This window comes from Macaca fascicularis, chromosome 8 (assembly GCF_037993035.2).
Source record: "Macaca fascicularis isolate 582-1 chromosome 8, T2T-MFA8v1.1".
NCBI lineage: Eukaryota > Metazoa > Chordata > Mammalia > Primates > Cercopithecidae > Macaca > Macaca fascicularis.
The window spans coordinates 152,885,047-152,893,659 of record NC_088382.1 but is presented as its reverse complement, the minus strand read 5'-3'; positions in this window follow the sequence as shown (position 1 = coordinate 152,893,659).

Below are 8,613 nucleotides of genomic sequence, written 5' to 3'. Positions count from 1 at the left end.
GCTTGAGCCACCGCGCCCGGCCAGGGCTTGTCTTTTTTATCTTTGTATTACCAGGGGCCAACACTTAGCCCATAGCAGGTGCCTAATCCATATTTATTGAGCAATGGATGACTGATGGGGCTGAGAGAATAAGACTGACAATAAGAATGGCAGGCTGGGCGCGGTGGCTCATGCCTGTAACCCCTGCACTTCGGGAGGCCAAGGTGGGTGGATTGCTTGAGGTCAGGAGTTCGAGACCAGCCTGGCCAACACGGTGAAAACCCGTCTCTACTAAAAATACAAAAATTAGCTGGGTGTGGTGGTATGTGCCTATAGTTCCAGCTACCTGGGAGGCTGAGGCAGAAAGAATTGCTTAAACCTGGGAGGCAGAGGTTGCAGTGACGCTGAGATCATGCCACCACACTCCAGCTGGGTGACAAAGCGAGACTCCGTCTCAAAAAAAAAAAAAAAAAAAAAAAAAGCAGAGGAAGGAGAAAGGTGTCCTCAAAAGAGACAGTCCCTTGCCTTCTAAATGAGCCTGGTGGCCCCTCCAGTCCCTTTAGGGGCATGGTGGTGGCTGGGCAAGCCCACCAGGGACTCCATGTGGTGCCAACAGCATTGGTATATGATATGTGGGCAGAGGCCATTTCCCTGACTCGGAATCTCCCACTGTCACCAGACCTCCCTCTCCAGCTGCCCTGTAAATATGGAAAGAAGCTCCAAGGGCTGCGGACTCCTTTCCTGCAGAGGTTCCCACAGAGGTAGCCTCTCTGAGGAGGGGCTGGGGGCCCCAGGCTTTGCCGTGTCTGTGCTCCTCATTTCTTTTACACATCCCTGTTTTGTGCCCTGCCTGCGTGCTGCAAAGGCTGGAGCTGCCCGGAAGCGCGGGCCTCTTGTTCTGGGTGGCGGGCTGCCTCCCACGGCTGCCTGGGCACCTCTGGGTCACCATCCTGTGTTCTGATGTGGGAGTCCTATTGCTAGTGGGTGGGGGCCCCAGTCTGCTCTGCAGGGACAGCCACCAGGGAAGAGAACTGAGGACAGGAGACAGGCATTTCAGTCTCTTAGCTTAGAGAGGGACAGAGAACTGCTTTCCTCCTGAGTGGCTTACTGTCTGGCTTGTTGGATTGAATGGTGCCCTTTCACTTTTCCCTATTGCCTGTGCAGCTTTTCTCTTTTCCTTCTCCTCCTCCTCCTCCTCCTCCTCCTCCTCCTCCTCCTCCTCCTCTGCCTCCCCCTCCTCCTCCTCCTCTGCCTCCCCCTCCTTCTTCTCTTCCTCCTCCTCCTCTTCCTCCTCCCCCTCCTCCTCTGCCTCCTCCTCCTCCTCCCGTTGTTTTGAAGTCATGCTATTTCAACTTTGTCAGAGCACACACAGCACATATGGTTCTTCCCCTCTCGCCTGCACTTCTCTTTCCATGTTGGGTCTGCCATTCAATGTATCACCCCTGTGGGTCTTATGGCTGAGGTTCTCCCAGCAGCTTGTGGTTGGAGGAAGCCCATTTAGGAGGTTCCTCCTGATGGGCCTATAGTTGCAGGACCCCTGAGCTCTGGCAAGTTTAAAACTGCTCTCCTGGCGCTGTAATTCCTTGAAGGAAATCTTGAACGGCTGCATAGTTCATGGCTTTCTTCCTTCTCTTGAGACTTTTGAAAATGCTGCTTGGTTGTTGCCCTCAGCGTTCCCTCCTGCATGACGTTCAGTGCCCTCTGTTCCCTCCTGCACGACATTCACGTGTCCTCAGCGTTCCCTCCTGCACAATGTTCAGTGCCCTCAGCGTCCCCTCCCGCACGACGTTCACGTGTCCTCGGCATCCCCTCCCCCACGATGTTCACGTGTCCTCGGCGTCCCCTCCCGCACGACGTTCACGTGTCCTCGGCGTCCCCTCCCGCACGATGTTCAGGTGTCCTTGGCATCCCCTCCCACTCGATGTTCAGTGCCCTCAGCGTTCCCTCCTGCATGATGGTCAGTGCCCTCATCATTCCCTCCTGCATGATGGGGTAGGAACTGGATCTCATGGGATCTTTAGTGAAGACCAAAGGGTGTGAAGATGGAGGATGCCCAGGATGGTGTGGGGCATGGCAGGGCCTAGGGAGTGCCCAGGTCTTCTCTGCCTGGCAGGAGAGCTGCTACCTTGGTTTTCACACCCTTTATGGCACTGATTCCTAAACCTGCTCATAATCAGAATTAGTTTGGAATCCTTTTAAGAAAAAAAAAAAAAAGAGATTTCCAGACATCATCCAAGAGCTGGTCAAACAGAATGCCATTGGGGTTAAGCCTCATAACCTCTAATTTTAGAAGCATCCCAGTGACTCTGATGACCGGGCCAGCCCTGGGGAGCAGGCACGTGGCCTGGCCTAGAGAGGGGCAGCAGATGGCACAAGCTCCCTGGTGCAGCAGGGCACAGCTCGGGCTGCTCATTTTTTTTTTTAATGAGACGGAGTCTCAGCTCACTGCAAGCTCCGCCTCCCGGGTTCACGCCATTCTCCTGCCTCAGCCTCCCGAGTAGCTGGGACTACGGGCGCCCGCCACCTCGCCCGGCTAGTTGTTTTGTATTTTTTTAGTAGAGACGGGGTTTCACCGTGTTAGCCAGGATGGTCTCGATCTCCTGACCTCGTGATCCGCCTGTCTTGGCCTCCCAAAGTGCTGGGATTACAGGCGTGAGCCACCGCGCCCGGCCTCCGGCTGCTCATCTGAAACTCCTAAGAGCTTGGAGAAATGCTGACCAGGCTCTCACCTCTAAGAGATTCCACCGCCGCTGGCGTAGGGGCAGAGGGGCCGGCATCTAACATCAGTGTTTTGAAAAATCACTCCCAGATGGTTCTTGTGTGCGGCCGGGGTCCGGAACCTCTGTTTTGGAGCACAGGCGAGGCCACTGCGTGAACAAGTGAACCAGTGAGGCTTTTGGATGCAGAACAAGCAAGAGACACAAAGATGTCAGGCCGCTGAGCGGAATCATTCTTCCAAGAAACCTCAGCTCCTTGCCTGTGGGCACATTCCTTAATTCTATGTCACACCAATTTAATTGGAAGAATTAACACCTGCCCCTCGGGCTTATAATCTATGACAAGACATTGGTGGTAAATCCATTTATTCTCCAATTAAATAATCTTTCCCGTGTTCACCCACTAACGGACTCACTCGGAGGTAACTGATCCGGTGTGGTACAGGCTGGGCAGTAGAAGAAGCTCCCTTCCAGCATAAACCCACTCTGTGCAGAGAGGCTGTAGTTCGTCCAGCTCATCCAAGCTACATTTAAAAGTCCATTCTCAGGATCATTGCAAGGCTTCTTTTTTCTTTCTCTTTTTGAGACAGGGTCTTGCTCTGTCGCCTAGGGTGGAGTGCAGTGGCTCCATCTCTGCTCGCTGCAGCTTCAACCTCCCTGGCTCAAGCGATCCTCCTGCCCCAGCCTCCTGAGTCGCTGGGACCACAGGTGTGCACCACCATACCTGGCTAATTTGTTCAGTTTTTTTTTTTTTTTGTAGAGATAGGGCCTTACTATGTTGCCCAGGCTGATCTTGAACCCCTGGACTCAAGCCATTTGCCTGTCTCGGCCTCCCAAAGCATGGAATTACAGGCATGAGCCACATACCCGGCCAGGGCTTCTTCCTATGCAAATTCTCTGTGTGGATTCTCTGGTGTTGGTAACATGTTACCTAGACCTAAAGGTTTCTCTGAGTTCATTGCACTCACAGGGTGAATGTTCTCCCCTTGGGATTTCATGGGGTTTCTCTGCAGGATGAATCTCCTTGCGTGGACTGGGGTCTGAGCCCCTCCCAGGGCATTGCCCACCCACCACATCAGGGCTCTTTCCAGGGTGAAGTTTATGATGTTAGGTAAGGCAGGGCAGGCAAGAGAAGCAGGCCCCAGGCAGGGCATGAGGCCCCCGCCGGCCTCGGGCTAGCCCTGGGAAGCAGGCTGGCTTGGAGAGCCCCCACTTCTCACTGCCCATTCAGTTGAGCTCCTAGAAGGGGAGGCTGAGGAGCTGGAGCCGGGATGGGCAGAGTCCTCTCGCCCCACCGCTGGTCCACCTAGAGCTGGGGGGCCAAGGAGGCCTCTATCAAGCTGGTCTCCTGGGAAGCCAGAGAGGAGGAGGTGAGGGCTCTGGAGCCTGTGGGTCTTGACTAGGAGTGAGGATTCTACTTTAGGGTCATCAGAAGCCAGTTCTGAGGGTCACATGAAAATGAAAATGGAAAGACACCATTTACAACATCAAAGGCATAAAGTAACTTGGAATCAATCCAACGAAATGTGTGGAGGATCTTCATGGGGAAAATTACACAGTGTTTTTGGGAGACATTAAACAAGAGCCAAATAAATGGTGATGAAGCCCGAGCTCATGAGCTGCCTGACTTAGTATTTTTAAAATGTCAGCTCTCAATTGCACCTCACAGATGCAATGCAATTCCCGTCAAAATCCTAGCAAGACTTTTGTAAACTTGAAAAGCTAGGCCAGGCGTGGTGGCTCACATCTGTAATCACAACACTTCGGGAGGCCAAGGCAGGAGGATTGAACCCAGAATTTTGAGAATAGCCTGGGAACACAATGAGATCCTGTCTCAAAAAAAAAAAAAAAAAAATTCGCTGTGCATGGTGGCACGTGCTGTAGTCCCAGCTCCTCGGGAGGCTGAGGCAGGAGGATCACTTGGGCCTGGGAGGCTGAGGCTGCAGTGACCCATGATTGTGCTGGTGCACTCCAGCCTGGAAGACAGAGTGAGACCTTGTCTTTAAAAAACAAACAAAAAAAAAGAAACTTAAAGAAAAAGGAAAGCTAATTCTAGAACTTACATGGAAATACCAATGGTAAGACACAGCTGAGGAACCAACGGAGAACACTGGAAGAGAGTTTTCTCAAGCAGACACAGCCCTTTGGAAGCAACAGTAACTGGGACAGCATGGTCTCAGCACAGGAGCAGCCCAGCAGCCCAGAGGAAGAGTGGACTGCACGCCTGGGCAGACACCTGATGTACAGCGGTGGGGAGGTGGGGAAGAGCAGGTTTCTCCATTCGAGGTGCTGGAACAAAGGACGTGTGTCCACGCTTCACTTCACACCAGCAGCAGCCTCCCTCATTCGCGGTTTTGCTTCCTGCAACCCTTGAGCACCGCGGCATAGCCTCAGGGAAGCCTCCTCAGAGACTGAAAGAGGGATGGTGGGCATGCCATGCTGTCTGCAGCAGAGGGACTGTCCTGGCAGAGGGACAGACAGCAAGTACCACGGCCCATGGCCATGTTCTCATGCATACAGATATGGCCATGGAGCATCTGTCTGTGGGGACACAGAGTCAGGAATGTATTTTGGGAGCGTGTTTCTTTACAACCTTCTGTTTCCCATCTCTCTGTCATCTGGCAGCAGCCAGGACCTGGGACACAGAGGCAATTTTTCTTACAGAGCTGTAACGAACAGCGAATGGAAGTGGTCAGTGAAAATGAAATGGTTCTATTTTAAAACCTGAGGTAAAACTCTTGGCCACTCCTCCTATCCAGAGATAGAACCTCACTCGCCTCCTTGAGTATGGCCTGGGCTGAGTGACTCACTTCCACAGACAGAATAAATAAACAGAGGTCCCGACAGAGTGACTTCAGACACACGTCCCGAGGGGCTCCATGGCGTCCGACTGCCCTCACCCTCTGGTCACTTGCTCTGGGAGAAGCCGGCCGCCATGTTGTGAGGAAACCCAGAGCCTATGGAGACGATCGTGTTGTGAGAAACAGCCGCCTGGGGAGCCAGCCCCAGATGACACAGCTCCAGCCGACAGCACGGCTGCAACCCCACAAGGGACCCTGAGCCCGAGGCACCTGCTGAGCTGCTCCTGTGAGCCGGACCCACAGAAGCTTGAGAGAAGCGTTTGCTGTTCCAGCCAGTACATGTTGGGGGAATGGGTTATGTAGCAACAGATAACAAGTGCAAGCTCTGTGGCTGTTTTGCAGTCACACTGGCTTTGGTGAATTGGCCATTTGCATAACTGCCAGGACTATGTTAGTCCTGCACCACGTGCCTCACAGGAGGTGCTGTGTGTGTAATCCTCCCAGCTCAGTGTGGTAGGAACCATGGACATCATCATTTTATAGATGAAGAACTACGGCTCAGAGAGGGCAGGGGACCGGGCTGATTTGCACAGCAAGTAAGCTGTGGAGCCAGCACTTGGCGTCAGCCCGCCTGGCCCTGGAGAGCAGTGCTGCTTCATGATTCTCCAAGGCAGACACCATCCTGTGTATGGTGCACGGCCACGGCCTTGTCCACACCTGTTCTGTGCAGCTGGCAGAGGTTGGAAGGCCGCTGTGCATGACAAAGCACAGGTCGTCCCACCATGTTAGAGGGCTGTGGGTAGGGATGAGTGTGTGGACCCAGGAGCCAGGCTGCCTATGCTCAGATCCCAGCACTGCCTCAGAATTGCCGTCTGGTCCTGGGCAAGGTACTTAGCCTTCCCGTGCCTCAGTTTCCTCATCTGTAGGATGGGAGTGATGAAGGTCACAGTCATCTCCTCCCAGGGCTCTGAAGAGCTCTGTTCTAAGATTATTTTTGTCATAGCTATTATGCTCCTTGGAATCCTCAGCGGGGGTGAGCTGTGGTCTTAAGCCAACCAAGCTGCACGGCCCTGGGTCCAGGGAGCTGGCGGGGAAGATCCAAGAGTCCTGTGTCTGTGGGGAAAGCAGACACCTGGCCTCATAGTGCTGAGGCCGCCCACATCACAGTCCAGGGGAGATGGGATCCTGGGTAGAAGAGACCTGGGCCCAGGAAGAGATAGGCCTGTACCATGGTGCCTGGGGGAGGGTGATATGAGTCCACCAGAGATATAAGCAGTGGGGTGCATCACTGTGGAGTGTGGGCAACGGGCAGGGGGTGGCTGGACCAAGGCCCCCAGCACCTGAGGGAGATCTGTGTGATCCTGGGGTTTGTGTGTGGCCTTGGGACTGATTTACAGGACAACCTAGCACCCCGGGGGTCATGCAGCACTGGCTGGGGGTCCCTCGGGAGTGTGTGACGGTGGACCTCATGGATGCCTGACCTTCACTGCACACTTGTGTGCACCCAGAGCCCTCAGTTGTAACTGCTGTCGTGGCACAGAGGGAGAACTGGAGCAACGTGCCCGCCTAAAGTGCACGCCAGGAACGTGGCAGATGGAAGCCCAGTCTGGCCTCGTGGCCCCAGGGTGCGAGGGCAGAGCGTGAAGGTGGGTGGCCACCGGGAGGAGAACCCAGCAGCCGGCGCATGAGATCCGCACTGGCTGGGGTCAGTCTCAACCTTTCGTCCGTCCTCCTTGTGTCCACAGCTGGCCCTCCCACGGTGGTACCAGGCACACCCTATCCGCTGGGTGCTCATGAAGCTGATGGCCTGGGCGCCTTTAGGGAAACAGGAGAGGGTACCCAGGTTTTCCCACGCCAGTTGAAGCCAGTCAGTTTTCTGTTTTCTGCAGGGTTTGACCAAGGGCTGTGCCAAAACAAAATAAAACCAAACCAAACCCAAACTATGGCAACGTGGCTGGGCACCGTGGTTCACGCCTGTGATGCCAGCACTTTAGGAGGCCGAGGCGGGAGGATCACTTGTGCTCAGGAGTTTGAGACCATTCTGGGCAATACAGTGAGACTCTGTCTCTACAAAAAAACACCAAAAAAGTAGCCAGGTGTATTGGTGCGTGCCTGTGGTCCTAGCTACTTGGGAGGCTGAGGTGGGAGGATGGCTTGAGCCTGAGAGGTCGAGGCGGCAGTGAGTCGAGATCACGCCACTGCACTCCTACCTGGGTGGGAAGGTGAGTGCCTGTCTCTGAAAAAAAAAAAAAAAAAAAAAAAAAAAGCAAAACAGCACACAACCAGCTCTGTTCGCACGGAGCTCAATCACCTTGACTTTTCTTCCAAGCTGACTCAGCCTTGAGCTCTCAGTCCCTCACATTCTGCTCACCCCTGGGTCTCCTGGGCCTAAATCCTGACATATGAGCAGGGGCCTCCTTCCTTTTTTTTTTTTTTTGAGATGGAGTCTCGCTCTGTCGCCCAGGCGGGAGTGTAGTGGCGCGATCTCAGCTCACTGCAGCCTCTGCCTCCTGGGTTCAAGCGATCGTCCTGCCTCAGCCTCCCAAGTAGCTGGGATTACAGGTGCCTGCCACCACGCCTGGCTAGTTTTTTTTTTTCTTTTTTGTATTTTTAGTAGAGATGGGGGTTTCACCATGTTGGCCAGGCTGGTCTCGAACTCCTGACCTCAGGTGATCCGCTGGCCTTGGCTTCCCAAAGTGCTGGGATTACAGGCGTGAGCCACTGCACCCGGCCCAAGGCTACCATTTTGCATAACTGTGGTGCAATATTGCACCCTCCTCCGTGGGGAGGCGCATCTGGGAGCCCCTGCGGCCGCTCATCGGTTCTCTCCGTTTCAGAACTGTCATCAGAGAGCTGTGCGGAGGAAGTCGTCCTGGAGGCCACCTGTTGAGAGGCCACTTTCACTCCGCAGAGTCTCTGTGGCTCCCCCTGGTGGCTGTGCCGTTCAGTGGCGCCTCCTTCCTGTGGCTGGGCTGTCTGCCCTGGTGCCCACGGACCCAGCTGAACCCTTTGCCATCAAAGGACATCTGGGCTGCTTCCCAGGTTTTGGCTAAAACAAGTGAAGCTGCTATGAGCACTCATGAGCAGGTTTTTGTATGAACGAGACTTTCATTTCT